At 34.4% G+C, this 24,351-nt stretch overlaps 1 pseudogene; it reads right to left on the bottom strand.

The window, feature by feature from the left end:
• LOC106794816 (uncharacterized) overlaps nucleotides 1-24,351 on the bottom strand; it is a 189,022-nt pseudogene that overhangs the window by 70,428 nt on the left and 94,243 nt on the right.

Raw genomic sequence — 24,351 nt, 5'->3', positions numbered from 1 at the left:
GACACTGCTCACAAGTGCTACAAATCTCCACGCATCTTTAAAGATGGTGGGCCAATAAAAGCCACAGTCAAGCACTTTGCGAGCTGTCCTTTGAACACCCAGATGACCTCCCGGTGCGGAAGAATGACAAAACTGTAGGACTGAGTCAGTCTCATGATCTGGAATGCACCGTCTAATGACCTGATCACTGCACAATTTCCACAAGTAGGGGTCATCCCAAATAAAATGCTTAGCATCACTTTTAATTTTATCTTTTTGGGCCATAGATGCTAAAGGAGGAAAAACAGAAGCAACTAAATAATTTACAATGTTAGCAAACCAGGGAGTAGAAAAAGAATCAGAAATACTATACAATATATACAAATGATCATCCGGGAAATCATCCCGAATGGGTGAATCCTCATCAGACACACGTTCGATCCGACTCAAATGATCAGCAACTAAATTTTGTGCTTCGCTCCTATCACGGATCTCCAAATCAAACTCTTGGAGCCAGAGCATCCATCAGGTCAACCAGGCTTTGAATCAGCCTTCTTCAACAAGTACTTTAGAGCTGCATGGTCAGTATAAAAAACAATGCGAGTACCAAGCAAATAAGAACAAAATTTTTCAAGAGAAAAAATTATGGCTAGTAGCTCTTTCTCAGTAGTTGTATAATTCGCTTGGGCAGCATCTAAAGTCCTAGAAGCATAATATATCACCCTAGGCAATTTATCAATTTTCTGAGCAAGGACAACCCCTAATGCATAATTTGATGCATCACACATAAGCTCAAAATGGGCTGTCCAGTCGGGTGCTTGGATGATGGGGGTGGTAGTCAGTGCTCATTTGAGGCAATCAAAAGCCTCTTTGTATTTATCATTAAAGTCAAACTCCACCTCTTTTTGCAACAAGTTGGACAGTGGAAGGGCTACTTTGCTAAAATCTCTTATAAAGCACCTATAGAATCCTGCATGACCAAGAAAAGATCGCACCTCTCGCACGCAAGAGGGGTAAGGCAATTGTGAAATAACAGAAATTTTTGCAGGATCTACTTCAATGCCCTTATTGGAAATAATGTGGCCTAAAACTATACCTTGCTCAACCATAAAATGACATTTTTCAAAATTTAGAACAAGGTTAGTTTTAGTGCATCTATTCAAAACCTTTTCCAGACTATCCAAACAAACATCAAAAGAGGATCCATATACAGTGAAATCATCCATAAACACCTCTATGCAATTTTCTAAAAATTCACTAAAAATACTAATCATGCACCGCTGGAAAGTACCAGGGGCATTGCACAGGCCGAAAGGCATCCTCCTATAGGCAAAAGTGTCGAAGGGGCAGGTGAATGTAGTCTTTTCCTGATCCTCAAGAGCAATAGTGATTTGCATATAACCAGAAAAGCCATCAAGGAAACAGTAGTGAGATTTACCTGCCAGGCGCTCAAGCATCTGGTCAATGAATGGCAGTGGAAAATGGTCCTTTTTGGTAACCTGGTTCAGCCTCCTATAGTCGATGCATACTCTCCAACTGTTCTACACTCGAGTAGGAATCAGCTCATCCTTCTCATTTTTTATCATGGTGAGGCCGGTTTTCTTCGGGACTACCTGGACAAGATTCACCCATTGGCTGTCGGAGATAGGATAAATGATTCTAGCTTGCAAAAGCTTGGTTACCTCCTTCTTCACTACATCAAGAATTACTAGGTTGAGTCTTCTCTGTGGCTGTGTTACTGGTTTAGCCTCATCCTCTAAATTTATTCGAAGCATACATGTGGATGGGCTAATACCAGGAATGTCCGCCAGGGTCCAGCCTATAGCCTTCTTATGCTTCTTGAGAACTGATAATAACTTCTCCTCTTGCTCATCAATAAGGGAGGCAGAGGCTTCAATTCTGGTGTGGGTGGGTGGATAGTGGTAGAAAGAGATGGTTTCTCAGCCTGTACCTCATAAAGAAAGTCAGAGGTATATGATGCAAGCTCCATTGGAGCTTGTAGGCCTAGAATCTTCTTCATCAATGGATTCCTTTGCTTCTTGGAAGATGAATGGCAGCGGAATGGAGAAAGGGAAAGAGAGAGGAGATGCCACTTCAAGGAGAAGATGAGTCTAGAAGAAGCTCACCACCATAGGAGGCCATGGATAAGATCTTGGAGGAAGAAGGAGATGAATGAAGGGAGAGGGAGAGAAGAGCACGAAATTTTGTGCTCTAAATGAGCTTTGAAATCTGAAGTTTAATATTCAAATCATCAAAGTTTCAAAAAACTGCACACACATGACCTCTATTTATAGCCTAAGTGTCACACAAAATTGGAGGGAAATTCAAATTTCACTTGAATTTGAAATTGAATTTGTGGAGCCAAACTTTGGAGCCAAAATTTCACTAATTATGATTAATGAATTTTAGTTATGGTTCAGCCCACTAATCCAAGATCAATTCCAAGATTCTCCACTAAGTGTGCTTAGGTGTCATGAGGCATGAAAAGCATGAAGGACATGCACAAAGTGTGACTATATGATGTGGCAATGGGGTGTAGTAAGCAAATGCTCACCTCCCCCTCTAAAATTTAATTGGATTGGGCTTCTACCAATTCAATTAAATTTATTTCCAACCACACACATCAAATATCCACTTAGTGCATGTGAAATTACAAAACTACCCCTAATACAAAAACTAGTCTAGGTGCCCTAAAATACAAGGGCTGAAAAATCCTATATTTCTAGGGTACCTTACCTACATTATGGAGCCCTAAATACAAGGCCCAAAATTAATGAAACCTTAATCTAATATGTGCCAAGATAAGTGGGCTCATACTTAGCCCATGGGCCCGAAATCTACCCTAAGGCTCATGAGAACTCTAGGACCTTCTCTTGCATTTTTGGCCCAATCTTCTTGGAGTCTTCTATCCAATGCCCTTGGGGGGTAGGATTGCATCATTCCCTCCCCCTTGAAAAGGATTTGACCTCAAATCCAGAGGTTCTTGAAACTCATGGATTCTTTCCTCAACACCTGTAAAAAGAATGAAAACATATGTATTAGTGATGTTGGGTATGTTAGAGTATGGTAAGGACTGAAAACCCCTTTCCTGGTCATCTTCCCATGAGAGAATATAGTTCCTCACCAACTCAATGAGTGGTGCTACAAGTATAGAAAAATATGGGACAAACGTTTTGTAAAAGTTTGTTAAGATATTGAAGCCCCAAATTTCCCTTATACTTGGTGGAGTAGGCCACTTAGGAATGGCCTTTATTCTCTTAGGGTCCATGGGAAGGCCTTGATCACTATTTAAAAAGTTAAGGAAAGTAATGGAATAATACATACCTTTTTCTTTATTTTCATGTTGATTATTCCTAAAAAAAATTACGACAAACCTAAGGTGTCCCACATGAGCACCTAGGTTTACATTGAAACAAAAAATAAGAACAAACCTACCTAATGAGTCCCTATGTACACAAATCTTGAAGATGTTGGGTGCATGAGTGATTTTACAAAAGAGTGTTGCACCACTCAACGCATTCATTATACCACCTATCATAGGGATTTGGTGCCTAATAATACCTATTTTAGGCACCAATAAAGCACGAGGATTTAAGCTCTTGCGAACCAAACCCTCATCCAACAACTCCTTTACTTGAGGAATAACCTCAAGCTCAAGAGGTATGGCGGTGCTAAGGGATGTTTCCCTTGATAGGAGAAGGTCGAAAGATTGTTTAAGAAGGAGTACTATTTTAATATCACATTTTGTTGCAAAATGATTTTCCTTGTTAACAATCTTCTTGGAGGAATCCTTTTCCTCCTTTTCCTTCCCCTTGGCCTTTGAACACAAGGCCTTACTATCCTTCTTTTTCTTTTGTTTTTCTAGTTTTTCTTCCTCATCCCTCTTATCTTTCATAGTTAGTTGATCTTTGGCCACCTGTGAAGGTGTTTGAGGATGCAACACAAATTTAGTGCCAAGATGGGTGAGGGTAATTTCATTAGTTAGGCCATTGTAAATGATCTTCCTATCAAATTGCCATGGCCTTCCTAAAAGAATATGTCCTGCATCCATGGGAACTATATCACAATTAACTTCATCCTTATATGTCCCAATGGAGAAAGGTACCTTCACTTATTGGTTAACTATCATTTCCCCTTGCTCATTGAGCCATTGAAGTTTATAAGGTTTTGGGTGGGGAATGATAGTGAGGTTCAACTTGGAAACTAATCTTGTGCTACAACAATTGCAACAAGATCCACTATCCACAATGAGAGAACAAGTTTTATCTAAAATTTTGCATCTTGTATGAAAGATGTTCTCTCTTTGGGATTGAGATAGATCACAAGATTGACCTCCAAGGAGCCTTCTAACCATTAAGAGGTCACCTTCTTGATGGGGGTAGACTTCCTCACTAGACTCTTCACCCCTTACTTCATCTTCACTTCCACTAGAGGAAGGGCAAGAAGTAGTCTCCTCTTGACTACTATAAATGTCTTGACCCCTCATGATCATGGTTTTCTTTGTGGGGCATTGAGAGGCAATGTGACCTCTCCCAAGACATTTGAAGCATTTAATGTTGCTAGTCCTTTCTTGGGAACTAGCCTTAGGGGTGTATTTCTCTATGGTCTTACCCTTATCTTCCTTGGGTTTTGAAGGTGCAGCCCCTAAAATTCCATGGGCTTGGTCCTTCCTTGGATAAGAGTGAGAGCCATAAGATTTTGAAGTAGGCTTTCTTTTAAGTTGTTGCTCCATTCTTATACAAAGTTGGACTAGCTCATCTAGGTCCCTATATGGAAGGAGTTCAACCTTGTCCCTCACTTCCATATTAAGCCCACTAAGGAACCTAGCTATGCTTGTTCTTTCCTCCTCCCTAAGTCTAGCTCTTAAAAGGAGTAATTCCATTTGTTGTCTATATTCTTCAACACTCATACTCCCTTGTCTAAGCCTTTGGAGCTTGTCCATAAGCTCCCTTTCATAGTAGGAGGGAATGTGCCTCTTCCTAAGGGCACTCTTAAGATCATTCCAATACTCTACTGGAGGATCCCCATGAATCCTTCGTTCCCTAACAAGGGAAGTCCACCAATAGAGGGCATACCCTTGAAAGCTAAGGGTAGCCAATGGAACTTTTCTCTCTTCGCTAATATGATGGCAAGCAAAGAGTTGTTCAACCTTCATTTCCCAATCTAAGTAAGCCTCAACATTATCTTTTCCATGGAAATATGGGAGGCTAATGTTAACCTCTTGAGGCCTTTTATCCTTTTCTCTTCTTTGGGAGTGATGTTTAGTATATGAACTATGACGCCCTCTATAATAGTCGCTAAGTTCTTCACTTAAACTCTTGCAAGAGTCATGACTACTATAGGAGGCATGTTTTTCCCTTTTCATTTCTTTCATTATTTTTCTTCTTTCTTCCTCTCTTATTTTCTCTCTTTCATCTTGACTTATTTTTTCCACTCTTTTTTTACCTTTTTATTTTCTCTCTTGTTTTTCTTTCCACAACTTAAGGGATCTCAACTCATCTAATATCTTATACAAGGGGTCCTTAGGAGTAGAACCCTCACCATTAACACTAGATGAAGAATGAAGACTCATGTTGGTTCCTAAGTTATCGTTCTTTCTTGTTGGGGGTTTGAAAAAAAAAGGTAAAAGAAACTATGGTTGAAACTAGCCAAAATAAACACTAAAAGAGGTGTGAAAGATAAGGTAAAAACTAATTGGTAAAAGGCAAGCTATCTAGGTGGTTTGACAATGGAGGGTAAAAGAAATAAGCTATGAAAGTAAGCAAGAAAAGCAAACTAGGCGGATCCTAAGAGTGTTTGGATGACCTCATTTAAGGTTCCCAACAAAGCACTCACTATCCTAAGGGAAAATTGCCTAAAATTATTACACACAAATGGAAGTAGGGTGACCTAGCGGAGGCTCCCAACTTACTTCCAATGAAAGGCCTTTTTGTTACAAAATTTGAAAGCAAAGCAAATTGCCAATTACAAAATTACAAAGAAAAAAAAAGTCCTCAATTGTGGTGGCTATTCTCTCTTTAGTGTTTCACTCAATTTGAAGTGCTTCTTAGTCCAATAGCTCTTAAGGTGGTTGGCCCCTTTCTTCTTGACTCAAATTCTTCAAGATATGGCACCAATCCTCCTTTCCAATTCCCTATATGGCAACTCACAAACAAGGAAACAAAGAGACAAGCAATAACCAAAGACAAAAAAAAAATGAAATGAAAGCTAAACCAATAGAGTTTTAACAAGACAAATTTTCAAGGATTATTCAACAATTAAAACAATGAAAAGCACAAAAAAGCAAGCTAGGACTCAAAGAGAAACCTAGAATGGCTCTAGAGTAGAGTAGAAAAACTAAAAAAAAAAAAGACTCAAGAAACCTCTAGTTTTGGCACTTGTTTTCACAATAATTTTCAATTTAAATTTCAGAACTAGAATTGATATAAAATAGGCACCAATTATAGAACAAATTTTTGAGCCAAAACAACAAGCACACTTCCCTTTCACTTTTTTTTTTCCTGGACACTGATTTTTCTGCCAACTTGTGTGATTTTTATTATTTTTTACTTTAATCCAAATCGCTTGGTTCTTTTTTTATAATTTTTTTTCCAGATGTCTAGAAAATTCAGTAAAAATTTCAGCTCAAAACTCGTAGTGACCAATTCCCAGTAATTTATACAATTGTATGTTCAAGCTGCCAGCACCAGCGATTTCAACCTAGAAATCAAGAGTAGTGTTTATGTTGCTTAAGGCTTGGATAGTTACAATTTGTGTTTGCTTATGCTCAATTATCTTGAATAACACAATTCAAGAGAGCTTAAGACTTATTTGATTCACAAATCCAGCCACAACTCAGCACCACAACTCAACTTCATCATAAGCATCATGTAGGAAACTTAGAAAACAAAAAAAAAGTTCAAGAACAAGACTACTTCTAGGAATTGATTTAGAACATGTTATGAACTAAATAACATGCATGAATTAGACTCAAAATTCAAAAAGATAGGCTAAGAATGACAAGAATACATGAACAAATGTATCTAGAATTCAATCAACAAAATAAAAATTCAACACAAACTTAGAACATAATGTGACAATTACTATGACTAAACATGACTCTAAGACAACATGGATTAAGTGATTTACACTTAGATTTTTGTGTTTTTTTTTCTAATCAATATTTTGGAAGAAAATTTAGATCTAAGGTTCAGCACAAGAATATTATGAATGAAAAATGATAGAACCTAAAATCAACACAAAAACAAGATTCAAGAGTAGATCTACAAAATTTGAACCATGGAAATGCAAGAACAAGTGTAGATCTAAGATTTAATCGGTTTATTTTTTTTTTGAATCTACTCTAAACAGCACCAAACCACAAGACAATGGAGGATATACATGGAGAATAAGATGAAGAACAAGGAATTAAAGAGAATTCACCGAACAAAAAGATAGAGGAAGCAAAAGAACATCACCTAGATGAAGATGCTCTTGATACCACATGATGCAAGCTCCATTGGAGCTTGTAGGCCTAGGATCTTCTTCATCAATGGATTCCTTTGCTTCTTGGAAGATGAATGGCAGCGAAATGGAGAAAGGGAAAGAGAGAGGAGACGCCACTTCAAGGAGAAGATGAGTCTAGAAGAAGCTCACCACCATAGGAGGCCATGGATAAGAGCTTGGAGGAAGAAGGAGATGAATGAAGGGAGAGGGAGAGAAGAGAACGAAATTTTGTGCTCTAAATGAGCTTTGAAATCTGAAGTTTAATATTCAAATCATCAAAGTTTCAAAAAATGCACACACATGACCTCTATTTATAGCCTAAGTGTCACACAAAATTGGAGGGAAATTCAAATTTCACTTGAATTTGAAATTGAATTTGTGGAGCCAAACTTTGGAGCCAAAATTTCACTAATTATGATTAATGAATTTTAGTTATGGTTCAGCCCACTAATCCAAGATCAATTCCAAGATTCTCCACTAAGTGTGCTTAGGTGTCATGAGGCATGAAAAGCATGAAGGACATGCACAAAGTGTGACTATATGATGTGGCAATGGGGTGTAGTAAGCAAATGCTCACCTCCCCCTCTAAAATTTAATTGGATTGGGCTTCTACCAATTCAATTAAATTTATTTTCAACCACACACATCAAATATCCACTTAGTGCATGTGAAATTACAAAACTACCCCTAATACAAAAACTAGTCTAGGTGCCCTAAAATACAAGGGCTGAAAAATCCTATATTTCTAGGGTACCCTACCTACATTATGGAGCCCTAAATACAAGGCCCAAAATTAATGAAAGCTTAATCTAATATGTGCCAAGATAAGTGGGCTCATACTTAGCCCATGGGCCCGAAATCTACCCTAAGGCTCATGAGAACTCTAGGGCCTTCTCTTGCATTTTTGGCCCAATCTTCTTGGAGTCTTCTATCCAATGCCCTTGGGGGGTAGGATTGCATCAGTATATGTACTTCCTGAAACATGGTTAGTTCTATCTGACTCTAGAAAATCAATCTCAAGAGGTAAAACATCACCAGACATATAATCAATATCAAATTCAGATTTACTCTCAGCATCAAATTCAGACATATGATCAAGTACAAATTCAAATTCAATGCATGAAGAGTGACAGACATGCAGATTAAAATGAATATCAATCATGTATTCATCAACAATATGGTCAATTATTTCACACCGAAATACAGAAAGATCTTCAGATGGGTGTTTCATAGCATCAAGAATATTAAAATGAATAGTTATATCGCCAAACTCCATAGATAGTGTGCCTGCATATACATCTATCTTAGTTCTAGCAGTTTTCCCAACGAGCAATGACTAACCAAATGTTCATAATATACTTCGTAATAATAGTAACAATTGGGGGGTTGTTTGTTTTGTGAATTACAGAACAAGCGAACTGGAATATGAAATTAATAGTATTAAAAATGTGTTGTTTCCTCTGATTCAGAAGTCATTCTCTTGTCCTAGGTTATGAAGAATTTGTCCATAACAGTTAACCACTTAATCCAACCCTATTTTAATTTACTAAGTGAAAATCAATTTAGGGTTGTCAATATGTGATTAAGCAACACATACACCAATTTAGCCTTCGTTCATTAAGCACGAACGTAAGTTAAGCATAGAGGCAATTAATCGAACACGAAGCGTGCATAGATTAACAGTAACAAATGCGGGTTAATTGGTGAAAGGAAAACTGCCAGGAAGCTACATTATAAACAGAATCTCAAAGAGAGTTTAGCTTCGTCCTCAGAAGGAAACAACATCAGTAATTTAGCCTTCCATAATTTCAACAAAAACAGAAAATGTAAATGAAACTAAAAGCATAAAACGTAAATGAAAGCAGAAGAAGGAACAGTAAAAAAACGAAATTGCAATTGAAAGCAGAAAAATGCAAAATGCCTTAACGTGAACAGTAATCCAAAGCTAAAAATGTAAAACCCTAAAACCCTATGCTCTGAATAATGGAATCCCCCTTACACGAATCCCAAGGTTGCTATTTATAAGGGTCACTTAAAGTCACTAGGCCCTATTACATTATTCTGACCCAAAACGAAATAAACACTGAACAACATAAAATAAAATTGCAATCTCCTAAGTAGAAATTAACTAAGGTAAACGTTGCTTTATTTGCCCTCTTTAAGTCCACGACCAAAATAAGGATTAAGCTCAATGCTTCATTAATTCCTGAAATTAGATTAAAAACATCAAATTAGCTGAATGAGCCCAAATAATAAAACTGTCTAATTAATTTGACAATTAAGACTAATCAGTAATTAAAATGGTGCAAAAAGGTTTATGAAATAGGAGAAAATAATGGCACATCAGAAGCAAATACAATTTCTTGTAAAAACTCAAATGTCACAATTGTCTTATTTTAATTAGGTTTATTATTTATATTTAATTTTAAAAAAAAATAAACGTATTCCAAAGACTGAATCGACTAATTTCAGAATAATTTTTCCTTTAACATTATTTATTACCACCTAATTCAGATGACCATAATATTAATGGTATAAAAAAGTCAGCACCGAATGAAGTTGAGTGCGTTCTTTCTTTGTGAAAATGTTTTTCGTGCGAATAAATTTTGGTATGCCATTTAATTTACAATATTGGATTATATAATAGTAAGTTGGGTAAAAATAAAAAATTTTGGCAGACATGATCATCTAAAGGCACAATATGAAACATGAAACTTTTTTAAGGTGAATTTTGTAATACCCTTAATATTTTCTTCTCAATTTATTTTTTTACACGTATAAAACTACACTATTAAAGATTAGACAAAGAAAATTTTGCACTGTATAATTTTATTATTTGTCTATGTGATCTAATTTATTCTCAATATAATATTAATTGTATAAATAGTGTTAGTCGTATTTATTTTTTAGTGGAAATAATTTGTTTAATTGGTTGGTAAAATTTGAAAACTGTCTAAACAAAAATTTCATCTATAGCAAAATTACATTGTGCATTGAGTGATAGTGTAATTGAACTCCGTGTGAGGTTCACTCTAGGTACACGTATTCTTAGAAAAATTAACACAATAACCTAGGCAATTAAGATAAGATTTACTAGTTTTGATAAAAAAAAAACAAAAATACCCATTTTTTGCAACTCCTATACCTTCCATTTTTTATAGTTTTGCAAAAAGCAAAACTACCCATTTTGTGGCATTAAGTGGCATGTTCAACATGGCTGGGCAAGGGGTCATTCAAGTGTCAATAAGTCTTGTCACCTTGAAACCTATGCCTTATCTTCTTGTTCATTGTGAAGAAAAAAAATTGAAGCCGTCATTCCTCCATTTTCACAAGTTCAACATTGAGGGAGAGAGGTTCAGTTTTTCTTCTTCTTCCAAGCTTGTTCCTAGTGTTCTTGAGCCATTAATCTATCAAGCTTAGGTAAATAAGTTTCATTCTTCATCCCAGACTTGATTTCTCTTCATTTTCTTGTTCTATCTTCTCTAGTAACTTAAAAGTTTCATGTTTTCTCATGAAGGGAAACATTGAAAACTGAACATTCTTCATTCTTCCTTCAAAATTTCGTGAGTTTCATCAAGAGGTAAGGGGGGTCTCTCCAACTCTTGAACCCTATGCTTGTTGTCAAACTTCCTTGAACATGTTGTTTTGAAATTTTCGTACTTGCTAGCATGTTCAGGATTTGTGTGCTGAGCTGTTTTCCTTGAGTTTTTTATGCCAAAAATGAGTTCTTTGCATGTTAAAACATAGAGTTAACCTTAAATTTCACATAAATAAGAGTTTCTCGGTAAAAGTTACAAATAAAATAAGTTTAAGGACCTTTTATAAAATGAAAATATGCCATAAAATTGGATTGAGTGTTATAAAAGTATGGACTATTTTTATTAAAGTTTTGACCTCAAAAATGAGTTTTTAAGGTTTGAAAATGTAGGGTAACATATAAGATTTGCGAAAATCCGATTCCCAGAGAACCGAGAGCACTAAAAATAAGTTAGGAGCAAAACTTTGTAAAACCGAGCGACATAGTAATTTTATACAATAGAAAACTTAACTTTGGAATCCATGCCTCCATATAAATTACCTTAGAATTATTTATTTTCTGGAACTGTTGATTTATTTGCTATTATATTGTTGAGATAACTCCAAGATCTGATGATTGATGCAGGTTCTAAAATTGTGATGATTCTCTGCTGATAAAATTACTAAAATGTGTGTTTGTATTTTATTATTGTTACTATTGAATGATAAGAAATTAATGAACCAATGTTTCTATTTCCTTGTGTGAGAAGGTGAGGCTACGTTGAGGAAGTGGATGATGGACAGAGATACACTGGGGTATAGTGGGGCAGAGAGGTTCAAAGAACCTAGGGGAATTAGCGAGTGGTGACTACTCAGCATTTGGTGCACTCATTTAGCGCGAGATACTCACAAGCCTCACTTTGCTACTTCTGACGGACTCTGAGACTATGCTTTTTGAGTTGGAAGATGAGGGATCGGCGTACAATGTATCTGTATGTAATGATTACTCTCGACTGTGAACCACATGATTTTGTAAGATCATCAAGACCTAGGAGGATTGGTGACAGTGATTGGGCCCTATTGTGAAATAAGTGTGATAGTTACACAATTAGGATGCGAGAGTGTTGTTTGTTTAGATAACCACATGCAATGGTTAGATAGATTGTATGTTTTAGTTTTGTTTTGTTATTGCCTATTGTTTATGGTGTTTGAGGAGCAGAGGGCTCACCCTTGCAACCACCATTTTAGTGGGAGGTCATGGAGCATCTACAGAGGATGTTCACTTGAATCAGTAGCTACCACTACAGCTACACGATGGAGGAAGAGGCACACCTTCATGCTCACTTAGGTTACATTTGGTGCCACTTTCTTTTGTTTGATGAGCCCCATATACCACCAATCACCGTAGAGGCACACATTATGTATCACTTTCTTTTTTAGCGTACTCCTCAGTGTGATATCAACCATGTAATCTTCTACTACGCCTACTTTGGATTTGAGCGGCCAGACAACCCTCTACGATTCTTGTAGCAATTTTTTGGGCATGATGCTAATGGGAGGCCTACTAGAACTACCTTCTCTCAAAATACAACTATCAAGGTCCTTGAGGATGTGGGAGATTTCAGCAACGATAAGGATCTCACACCATTCGAGATTGCTTTTTACCAAATGTCTCTGGTGAAGAGATATTTGAGGGAGAGATGGTTTCGTCTGACGATGAATGAGATTCCTCAAAAGACGAGAGCAACTCTTTTGAGGAAATGACTTCACCCTAGGTAGCTTAGGGGTCTTGGGTAGTGACTACTATGAGTATAAGATTGTTTCCCCTTTTGATGTATACTTGGGGTGAGAAAAATTTTATATTCAATATCGTGACATTTTGTTATATTAAACGTTTTGGTGATACTGTGTAATATTTCAAGGGTCGGTGATTATTTTATTTTCTTGCTAATAGTTGTAATGATTTTAGTACACTTATGTTTAAATCTTAAGGGTCACTAAGGTTCAATATGTATATTTACATATCTCTTCCAATTTATCATTATTTAATTTTGTGCATGTTATTTCTTTATAATCTATACTTTATTATAGCGTTGTGTAAGGATAGAAGAAAAATGACAACAACTTTCAAAATTATTTTTTTAGAGAACGCATTTTGATAATACATTTTATTCATAAGCATTTTAATTATATGTACATGTATTAATCAAGCACAATATATATGTATATGTGTTCTTTCTTTTCCCAAAAGAAAAAAAAAATACATATATTTAGATATTTTAACAATTTAGAAATACAAACTAATTTCATGACACGTATTTCGCAATATTTATTGTTTAAATGATTTTAAAGTTATATTTCAAAAAAACAGAATTTAAGGTTTTACAAATTTCTAGTATTGAATGATAATGTAACCAAATTATTTTAATGGTTCAATCATTTGGTCCTCAAGTTGATTAATTTTCTTAAAAAATGATTAACCTAATTAATAAATAGTTTTTAAGAATTTGAGGATGAAAATAAATCTTTTAAAAATTTGAATACCAAATTGACATTTAAAATAATTTAAAGATTTAATTGATAATTAAGCCAAAAATAAAATGAAAAATAAATTAACCCAAAGAACCGAAATGAACATTGTCCCGAATACATTGCAGCAAACAAAAGAAACATTACAAACAGCAGAGGGGCTATAAGGTTGCAGTAGCATCGAAATACATTTTACTAAGATGACAAAATAAACCATTAAAAACACCAGCAAAAAAGCGGTACCCATCCACACCACAATTGAATATGTATTTCCAACATATTTCAAAAAAGGACTTCATCACAGAACCTGAAATTATATTAATTCATTAGTTAATTTTTCTTTTGTCGCTAACAAGAAAAATTAAGGCTGAAGAGTTATGAAAAATATGATAAAATAGGTAAAAAAATTGAGTTACCTAAAGAATTTTTTTCTCAAATATAAAAAAAAATTACTAAAACATACAATTTTCTCCATTATTTACACTAATATGCATGTTTACTATTCACATTGTAAATTTGGATTGAAAGGATCCGAATTTACACTGTGATTTAAAAAAAAAAATTGAGTTTCAACTGTGAGAATTTGGATTCTCCAAACCCGACTCAATTTACTTTTTCTCTTTTTATTTTTAATTTTTAAAAAAATTAATTTTTTTAAAAATATATATAAATAAAGGAAATTAATAAAATTAAAAAAGATTATAATATAATTTTTTAGTTACGATGTAGTTATTTGTTAGTTATTTTTTAGCTATATTAATAACTTTTAAGAAATTGTACGTAGTTTCCAAATCAACAAAATGTATTCTTTGCAAGTGATCGTGAGTTAAATTTTGCATGTTAATTGAATATATAGCATCTTCACTATCAATGTTGATGTTGTTCTCAACAAACCCAAAACTTCCTTCAACTTCATTTAAACAATCAATCTCCTCCTCCACTACTTCATCTTCATCCTCTTCAATTTCCTCACCCTCACAATTTGAGATTTCATCATCCAAAAAACCTATATCATTCACAAAGTTACCATCCTTTTCTAGAACTCCATCTTCAGGTTCATTCCACTTGTCAATTGCAGATTCATCTTCATCAAAATATATATTGTCATTGTTTTTACCCATTATGTTAATATCATCAAACCTCCAACCCCTGAGGCAAACAAAGTTCGACCAAATTAAAAGTGATCAAGTTAAATGCTTGTCCACATAAACACAGTACCCATTCAACTACCAAATTCTATCTTAGTTTTGAATGTGTCTCCATATCGTGCCTCAAGAAATTGAATAATATCTAGGTTGCAATTTTACTCTATACCTAATACAATAAAAACATTCATTGTAAAAGCCTATAACCCCATGAAATGAAATCGTTTCACAAAAGTTATGTAAGAAAAACTACATATATTCGCCTTACATATCAATAAAAACCATCTGCCACAACTACAACTAAGTAAAACAACTTCAATTTCACATATTGTCCAATCATCCAAACAAAGAATATTGTTTCTTTATATCAGCAAATTTATATCATATATATATGGTACCAGAGATACCTTTCAAAAACAAAGTACAAAGGTTAAGTTTTCAGTTGCAGACATCAATCAAGGTTAGAAGGTATTAATATTCATATAGAAATAAATACCCACTAAGGGCACACCATATAGAATTGTACCCGGCAACACACTAATGAAGTTCGATGATAACCACCAATAGCAATTCAACCACAAACTCCTCACTACCTCACAATTTAAGAAAATGGGATGTAATGACTCATTATGTTTATGGAACAGAGGACACGCCATATTTGTATCTTCCACAAGAATTCCTCTGCTTTGTAAACAAAGAATATTGTAAAAAAAAAAAATTAAAACTGCCTTACTCACCTGATAACCTGCCACCACCAATGTCCGAAAACAACTGTGCCAACTCTTAATCGGCCAAATGTGGAGGTTCGGCAACAAAAGAGGTGCAAGTTAAACAAAAAGAAGCAACAAAGAGGAAACACTACCAATTCTCCATTGTTTCACACGCAATCGTCAACAACATTGCGGGGTGAAACGATCATCGGCACTACGCAAGATAATCCCATAGCAATGTTTTCTCATGCTTTAACACTCAAAGACCCCAATCAGATGAATGATGCTTCAAAAGGGGATAACCCGACCCGTGAGACATAAGAATGATCGTGATTCTACTTTTTTAAAAAAGGATCAATAAAAAAAAGAAAGCCACTTGCACCTTTTCCTTTTAAAATAATATTGTTTGCATGCGCAAAGGTGCCTGGTAATGATGCAAATGTCCGTCATTAGATAATCAATTAACTTATCTAATGGTCAGCATTCCTATTGCGCTCATATTGCACGGTACAAGACCTATCACCCTCCTATTGCATGCTAGCCTCACGTTTTCTCTACCACTAAAAGCACAGGATCGAGCAAAGCTTTCTTTAGCCTATATATATTCTATGCAGCAATACCATGAGAGAAAAAAGTAAGTGACAGTGACACAAGTTAGGGTAACTTTCTTGAACAAACGTGTTATGGGCATTTTTTGACGTAAATACCAGTATGGTCAGGTGCGGGTTTTAGGGGTTTTGATTTTTTCTACCCACACCAATCCAACATATTCATTCTTAATTGAGTTTTTCACTTCATCCCACCCGAAGCCTAAATCTGGTTATCTGTTTCAATCAAATTAGGCTCGGGTAACACAGGTTTTGGACGGATCCAGATTTCTTGCTCACCTTTTGGCAACCAACCCACTTTCACTTTCCCTACTTGAGCACTTAGGGCAAGTATTGACCTTTCCAAATTTAAGATTGATAGTTTTAACATATATTTTAACTAGAATTATTTATTTTTTAATTAGTAGAAATCAAAGACAGTTATAAGGAGGTTTATATTAATAATTCATGCACCATGTTCAATCAATTGAGCTAATTTTAGTTAAGAAATGTGATTGGGGAATTATTGCTATCTAAGAAACATGAGTATTTTTTTTTTCTTTTTATACATGTAAACCGTTTGGTAAAACAAATGTGTCTTTCGAAATATTTTAAGAATGTGAAATAACGTTTGAAATATAAACCATACACTTTTAAGATGAAAGTGAAAGAGAAAATAAATTAGCTTTAGATTATTGAGTACATAAAAGAGTGCATAAATATAATAAGTATTGAGTTTGAAAAACGACAAACATCAAAGTGAAAATACAACCCAAAGTACATGTAACGGAAACTAATGACTGTATGTACAGCCAAAATGTCTGAAACCTAGATCTAACCTTACATATATAAAAAAAAAAAAGGGAAAACACCTAGTCTTAAAGCAGTCACCACTAAACCAAACTTAGGGAAGAAGCCATACACAAAAAGGGTGAGACAAGAGGTCGACAATCAAAAGGGCCCTAACAACGAGACTCCTGTGAGGAAACATTACATATGCCCTCATCAGGATCTTGTGTAGAATCCTCATTGTTGCTCTCCTTAATGAGCCACCCTGAACGTACAATGTCTACTTGAATAGGGTTAAATTTAACAACGGGACTCGAACCCAAGTCCCTATAACTACCAAACAACAATATCTAACACACAGGACATTACAAACTAGGGTTGGATACCAACCCTGACACACACAATAATTACAAGTATTTTTCAATGCCCGAGGTCACACCTCCCGGTCTCAAAATAAATTAGCACACACGACAATAATAATTGCCCGAGATTCACAGTTTCTGGGTCTTTCAAACAATTAAAAACAGATCACACACACATATTTCTACAAGTAAATTTAGCATGTCAATACTTAGTAAAAAAATAGACAATTCAACACAACAATGTAACAAGCATAAAAAATCCTAACTAAAAAAACAAGGAATATTCAAGACTTAGTGAAATTTAGAAAATGATTTTTGGCAAAGAAACTTTTTACAAAGCCTTGAAGACAATTTTCAAAATTTCTAACATTGTAAACCAATTGATTAGCAAAAATCTACAAAAACAATCCTACAAATTCCACAAGATAGCAAGACAAAGTGGTTCCCAATTTTGACATAATCCAAAGATGTGTAAATTTCTCCCTCTTTCCAAAATCAATTTGAGTTATACTTTTTACAGTTTGAAGCTAACAAAGACATTGTTCGGTTGTTCATCACTTTGTGTATAAAAAAAATATAAATAAGTGGATCTAACTTTTAATAGAATTGTTCTAATTTTATTGGGCCACCTAGGAAGGGATATTTAATCCCATTTTTAGTTGAGGTTAGTTAGACAAATCCATATATATTACATAAAACATAGATGCGTAGTTTCATTGAAAACAATATATTTATTTCATTGAAAAATAACATAAATAGGCTTAAAAACCTTTTTAGGTCACTGCAATTTTTAACACTTTTTTTTTGTTTTCATTGTTGCAAAATTACTTTTTTTAGTCCATGCATATTATGTTGGTTTTTTTTTTCCTATAGCAATTTTTTCCTTGTTCAAAGCACTATCTACAACATTTTAAGGATGACAAATGAAACAAACATAATTTTGTAAGGACTAAAAACGAAAAAATTAATTTACAAGGGTGAAAAACAAACAAAAATATTAAATTGCAAGAACTAAAACTGTATTTAAACCTTTTAACAAAGAGAAAAAGAATTATATGCTGGCAGTGTAAAGAGTTTTACACACTCATCCAAACACAATCTATCATGTATTATAAGTTTGTTGACTTTTAAAATAATTATCTTAAAATATTTCAAATGGTGATTTGTGATTGGATGACAATGTAAAAATATTTTATACTACCACTGCATAAACATTAAAATCTTTAACAAATCTAGAAAAATATATTACATTTTTATATAATTTAATCTTATATGTTATTGTCAGTTGTCGTTTACGACTAACTTTTGTATAGAAATGTTTTCCAAAATGTCTATAAATCTCCCAATTTATAGTTCTTTTTGGTAGGATTGTAAATAAAATTGCTTTGTTTTGATCTCTGCTCAGTAGAAGCCTCTTTACATGGAATTAATGTTAAATTTTCTTTCATTTCAGGCAAAAATGAGCTATTTTGAAGAAGTGCCAAAGGAGTCATCGCGCTAAGCAAGTTCAATGCGCTTAGCGCACATCAACGGCTAAGCCCAGCACCAGTGCGCTTAGCAAGTAAAGGAGAATCTGGAAAGTCATCTGCTATGCAAGCACGCACTTAGTGCATTATCAGCTTGCTAAGCGAGTTGTCTGTCGCTTTCTAGGCTTAGCGCGAGATTGGAGATAAGCTCAAATTCACTTACTCGCCCTAAGCGCAACGTCGAGATCAAGAAGCCTTTTTTAAGCCTGATTTGCACAGAATAGGGAGGGAAGAGAACTGTTCACAACTGAGAGGCCTAAAGAGTGTGAATTTCAGAGAGCGTAAAGCAGAGCAAGGGGCCAAGTTTTCATCTTTTAGGGAGATTAGTGAGTTTTTGAGTGATTGTGAGATTCCTAGAGGTGGAGGAGACATCCCCACTCCTTTGTAAGCAAGCAATTTCTCTTGATTCCTCTTCTCAGTGTAAAAGGAGCTTCCTTGCCATGAAAGGCTAAAACCCTTAGTTGGGGATTCTTACTGAGTAGTTGATGTAAACTCTTTTTCATATCTAATTAAGGTTGTTTTATGTGTTCACTGCTTCTATCTATGCTTATTGTATGCATGCTTGTGGCTTGATCACCCATTTGTGTGTGCTGTTAGGGACTTTAGCATTGGGAAATGTACTGTTTCCTTAGAACTTGATAGAGCAGGGACTGAATAACTGCATTGCTAGGGATAGTGTGCAGGGTTTTAGTTTTCTTTATTATGTTGTGAGTATAATGCTATTTAAATTAGGCCAAGTTCAGCAAGAGGGATCTGCGAACGAAGTTTGATTTAAATTAGTCTAAACTCTGGAGGAATCGGTGCTTGCTATTTTTGTCCTAAGCATAGAACACAGGAACATCCTTAATTAGAAATACATCTTTAATTGCATCAACTTACTCAGTAGGAGGACCCAACGCCTTTAGATATTTGTTTTCACACTTACTTGTTCTTGTTTATTGCTTTTACTTAGGATAGAATATACTTTTTCTTTAATTCACAATCATTAATTTTTGTTTGCAAATGCCTGCTTACTTAACAAAACTTTGCTAAATGAACAAGTTCCCTGTGTTCGACACTCGGTTCATTCCTTTATAATTATTTTACTTGGCGACCCGGTGCGCTTGCCGATAAGACCACTCCCATATAAAAACAAGTAATACCAATTTGGAAGAGGGAGTAAACAAGTATTATGGTCGAACAATTATCGTATATAATTCAATTGACATCTCTCTAAAAAGTTACATACACAAAAGGTAGACATGGCATAAGGCAAGATATGATTGGAAACTGAGGTAGATCTTCTAAGCAGCGAGGAGGGAGCCATGGTGATGCAATGCTACCCCCCAAGGGCATTAGATAGAAGACTCCAAGAAGATTGGACCAGAGAGGCAAGAGAAGGCCCTAGGGTTCTCATGAGCCTTAGGGTATATTTTGAGCCCATGGACTAAGTATGAGCTCACTTATCTTTGTACATATTAGATTAGGATTTCATTAATTTTGGGCCTTGTATTTAGAGCTCCATAATGTTGGTAGGATACTCTAGTAATGTAGGATTTTTTAGCCCTTGTATTTTAGGACACCTACACTAGTTTTTTTTATTAGGGGTAATTTTATAATTTCACGTGCATTAAGCGAATATTTGATATGTGTGTTGGGATATAAATTTAATTGAATTGGGAAAAGCCCAATCCAATTAAATTTTAGAGCCGGAAGGGAGCATTTTCTTGCTACACCCCATTGCCACATCATATAGTCACACTTTGTGCATGTCTTTCATGTTTTACATGCCTCATGACACCTATGTTGGATCAAGTGGCCTCAGAATAATTAAGAAGCGGGAGATGAATTAATTATTCCTAAACCTTTACTAATTAAAAACTTTACTCTTCTAAGGCTTTTACTATGTTGTTAAGTGAATAAAGAGTAGAAAAGAAACTTAACCAAAAGTAAAAGCGGGAATTAAAATGCACAACAAAAATTAAAAGAGTAGGGAAGAAGGAGACAAACACACAAGAGTTTTTATACTGGTTCAGCAACAACCCGTGCCTACATTCAGTCCCCAAACGACCTACGGTCCTTGAGATTTCTTTTCCAACCTTGTAAAAATCCTTTTACAAGAAAAGATCCACAAGGGATGTACACTCCCTTGTTCTCTTTGAACAACCTAGTGGATGTATCCTCCACTAGAACTGATCCACAAGAGATGTACCCTCTCTTGTTCTTAGTCAAACCCAAGTAGATGTACCCTCTACTTGTACCACAAAGGATGTACCCTCCAATGTGTTAAGACAAAGTTCTCAGGCTGTTAAACCTTTGAAACTTTGTGAATGGGGATACAAAAGAATTCTCAGGCGGTTAGTCCATTGAAATCTTTTGTATATAGGAAAGGGAAGAATCAAAAGAATTCTCAGACTGTGTCGTTTTGAATTCTTTGACAAGGGAGACACAAATGAATTCAGGCGGTTAGTCCTTTGTTCTTTTGGAAAAGGGAGAAGAGAGACAAAAAGAATTCAGGCGGTTACTCCTTGGCGAATTCTTTTTGGCAAAGGGAGAAGGGAATGAAAAAGATGAATAGCAAAAGTTTTCAAGGTTTGGAAAACCATAAAACTTTAGAAAGCTTTTGACAAAGGAAGAAGAAGAAGAAGTTCAAAGAGACTCAGAAAGCAATTGGCAAAAGTTTGTTGTCTAAAGAATGAATTGGAAAGATGTTTTTAAAATGCAAAACAAAGTCTTGCTTTTATAGACTCTTCATGTCTGGTCAAGAGAACCATTAGAAGAGTTATGACCTTTAGAAAAACTTAAACCAATTTGAAAAAGTCAAAAACTATTTGAAGAGTTACATCTTTTGATTTGCTCAGAAACTATCACTGGTAATCGATTACCAAATCAGTGTAATCGATTACACAAAGCATTTTCGTGAAAGGATGTGACTCTTCACATTTGAATTTGAATTTCAACGTTCAAACACACTGGTAATCGATTACCAAAACATTGTAATCGATTACAACATTTTGAAATCAATTGGAACATTGTAAGTTCAGTTGAAAGCTTTTTGAAAACAATTTTGCTACTGGTAATCGATTACAATAATTTGGTAATCGATTACCAGAGAGTAAAAACCCTTTGGTAAAAGGTTTTGAGAAAAATCTATGTGCTACTCAGTTTTTGAAAAAACTTTTTAATACTTATCTTGATTAAGTCTTCTCTTGATTCTTGAATCTTGATCTTGATTCTTGGAAGCTTGAATCTTGAAACTTGATTCTTGAAATCAAATTTCCTCTTGAACCTTGAAGTGTTCTTGATTCAATCTTGAACTCATACTTTGATTCTTGAAATCATCATCTTTGTTATCATGAAGTGTTCTTGACTTTTGAGCTTTTAGTCATCACCTTTGTTATCATCAAAACTTCTTTGAATCAATCTTGATTCATCATGAAGCTTGCTTCTACAATCTCTCCCTTTTTTATGATGACAACTTCTGAAATCAAGAAACACACACACACTTGTTCCTAGTCGATCACTCACATAAATTTCCATTCTCCAGCCCTTTGTTTTTTAATTTATGCTTCTCTTAAAATTAAGTTGATTACTCATGTGAGTTCTTGATTTATTCCCTATTTCTCTCCCCCTTTGGCATCAACAAGAAGCCAAAGTGCGAAACAAGTTTGAAGCATACAAATACAACTAAGCATCCACACAACATTCATGGAAAAATAAAAACCAAATCATGAAGCAAGAACCATGAAGCAATAACTATGAATAGATCAAATATATAAAAACCACAGTCATATAGCATAATTCATAATTGTTCAGTCATACTAAGCAAATATTAAAAAGAAATAATAAGTGCTCAAATGTCATAAAAACATAGCCAAATACAAGGATTAAAATCAAAATATAATAATTAAACAAGAAAAGAGAAACTTATAGAAATCAAACAAGATAATAAATTATCCTCACATTATAATAGAAGCATATGTGCATAAACAACAAATAAGTCATAAGTCATCAAAACATAAATCATTTTTCTAAGACTATGTGGTTTTGTGAAGATGTCTACAGGTTGGTTTTTAGTATCTACAAATTTTAAAACACGGTCACCTTTTTCCTAAGACTAAGTGCTAATTGACTATCAACACTTACCTAGATGAGTTTTTTTTATATTAACGTAGAAGGTTTCACCATATTAAAATAATTTTATTTGAAATAAAATATAATAACTTTGAAAAGCATAAAAAAATTTTGAACAATCAATCAAGTAATTCAAACATATCAAACAAGAATTATACAAGGATTGAAGGATATAGATCACATGCATCATTAAACATTCAGATTTGTTAAAGATAATTTAAAAACTTAGAAAGTTCAAAGAACTCAGTCAATCATGTAAACATTATTTTCTCTGAAACCTATATGCTCAATATCTTTATCATGCTCATGCTTGATAACACATTTTTCAGAATAAAAAAAAGTACTTTATATCTGAAAATTCTTATATAAAAAAGAAAAAATATAACATAATGGATTTTGAAAAACTTTATGATGCAAAAACATTAAAACATGTAGATATTCAATTATATCAAAGCAATCAAACACAAGTATTGAAGAATAATGATTATAGGTATTATCAAAATATTTGAATGAAGATTTCATGCAAAGAAGATAAACTTCAACCAAGAACACATACTCATAATTTCAAACAAACAAAACAACCAAATAATGAAAAATTGTTTGTCATCATAATCAAATAAATTGAAGGAAAATTTCAACTAAAAATATTTTAACAAGAGAATGGTTTTGATATTACCTTTTCACGATTAAGATGTCTAGATCTTCAAAGATGAAAATCATACTTTTGCTCTTTGTTTAACCTTATTGAGAGATGTTTTCATCACTCTCATAATCCTTGGTTAGAAGATTGATCTCCTTTTTCTAAACCATCGGATGAATCATTGTCATCCCATGCAATGTAGGCCTTCTTGGTCCTTCTTTCATCATACCTTTTCTTATCACTTTTCTCAGGCCATTCTTCATTTGAAGGACAATTGGCTTTCATGTGACCAATTTGATTGCATTTGTAACATCTGAGGACTTGAGAATCTTCTTGTGATTTTCTTCCATTGTTGAAGTTCTGACGCCTGTCAATTCTTTTTTTCTTGATAAATTTCTGAAATTTCTTCACAAAGAATGAAAAGTCTTCTTCATCATCTGAATCTTCTTCTTCATTTTCTTCTTGCATTGATGATGAGGCTTTAAGGGCTATACTTCTCTTCTTTTTGTCATTTTCTTCATTTTGATTAAGACGTTGGAGTTCCATCTCATGTTCCTGCAATTTTCCAAATAAAGTCGCAAGAGACATGGAAGAGAGATCTTTACTTTCAGAAATAGCAGTTACCTTGGGCTACCATTCCCTACTTAAACATCTTAAAACTTTGTTAATTAAATCTTCATTAGGAAAGATTTTTCCTAAAGAGGCAAGGTGATTTACTATATGTGTAAATCTTTTCTGCATGCTATGGATGTTTTCATTAGGGTTCATCCTAAATAATTCATATTCATGGGTAAGGGTATTGACTCTAGACCTTTTTACATCAGTGGTTCCTTCATGTGTTAGTTGGAGAGTGTCCCACATCTCCTTGGCATTTGTACAATTTGACACTCTAAAATACTCAACTATTCCTGGGCTGAAGTAATAAAGTTTTTGGCTTTAAGATCATACTGGATTCTTCTTTTACCTTCTT

This window comes from Glycine max, chromosome 10 (genome assembly GCF_000004515.6).
Source record: "Glycine max cultivar Williams 82 chromosome 10, Glycine_max_v4.0, whole genome shotgun sequence".
NCBI lineage: Eukaryota > Viridiplantae > Streptophyta > Magnoliopsida > Fabales > Fabaceae > Glycine > Glycine max.
The sequence above is the reverse complement of the archived record's forward strand: the minus strand, read 5'-3'. Positions and strand labels throughout refer to the sequence as shown.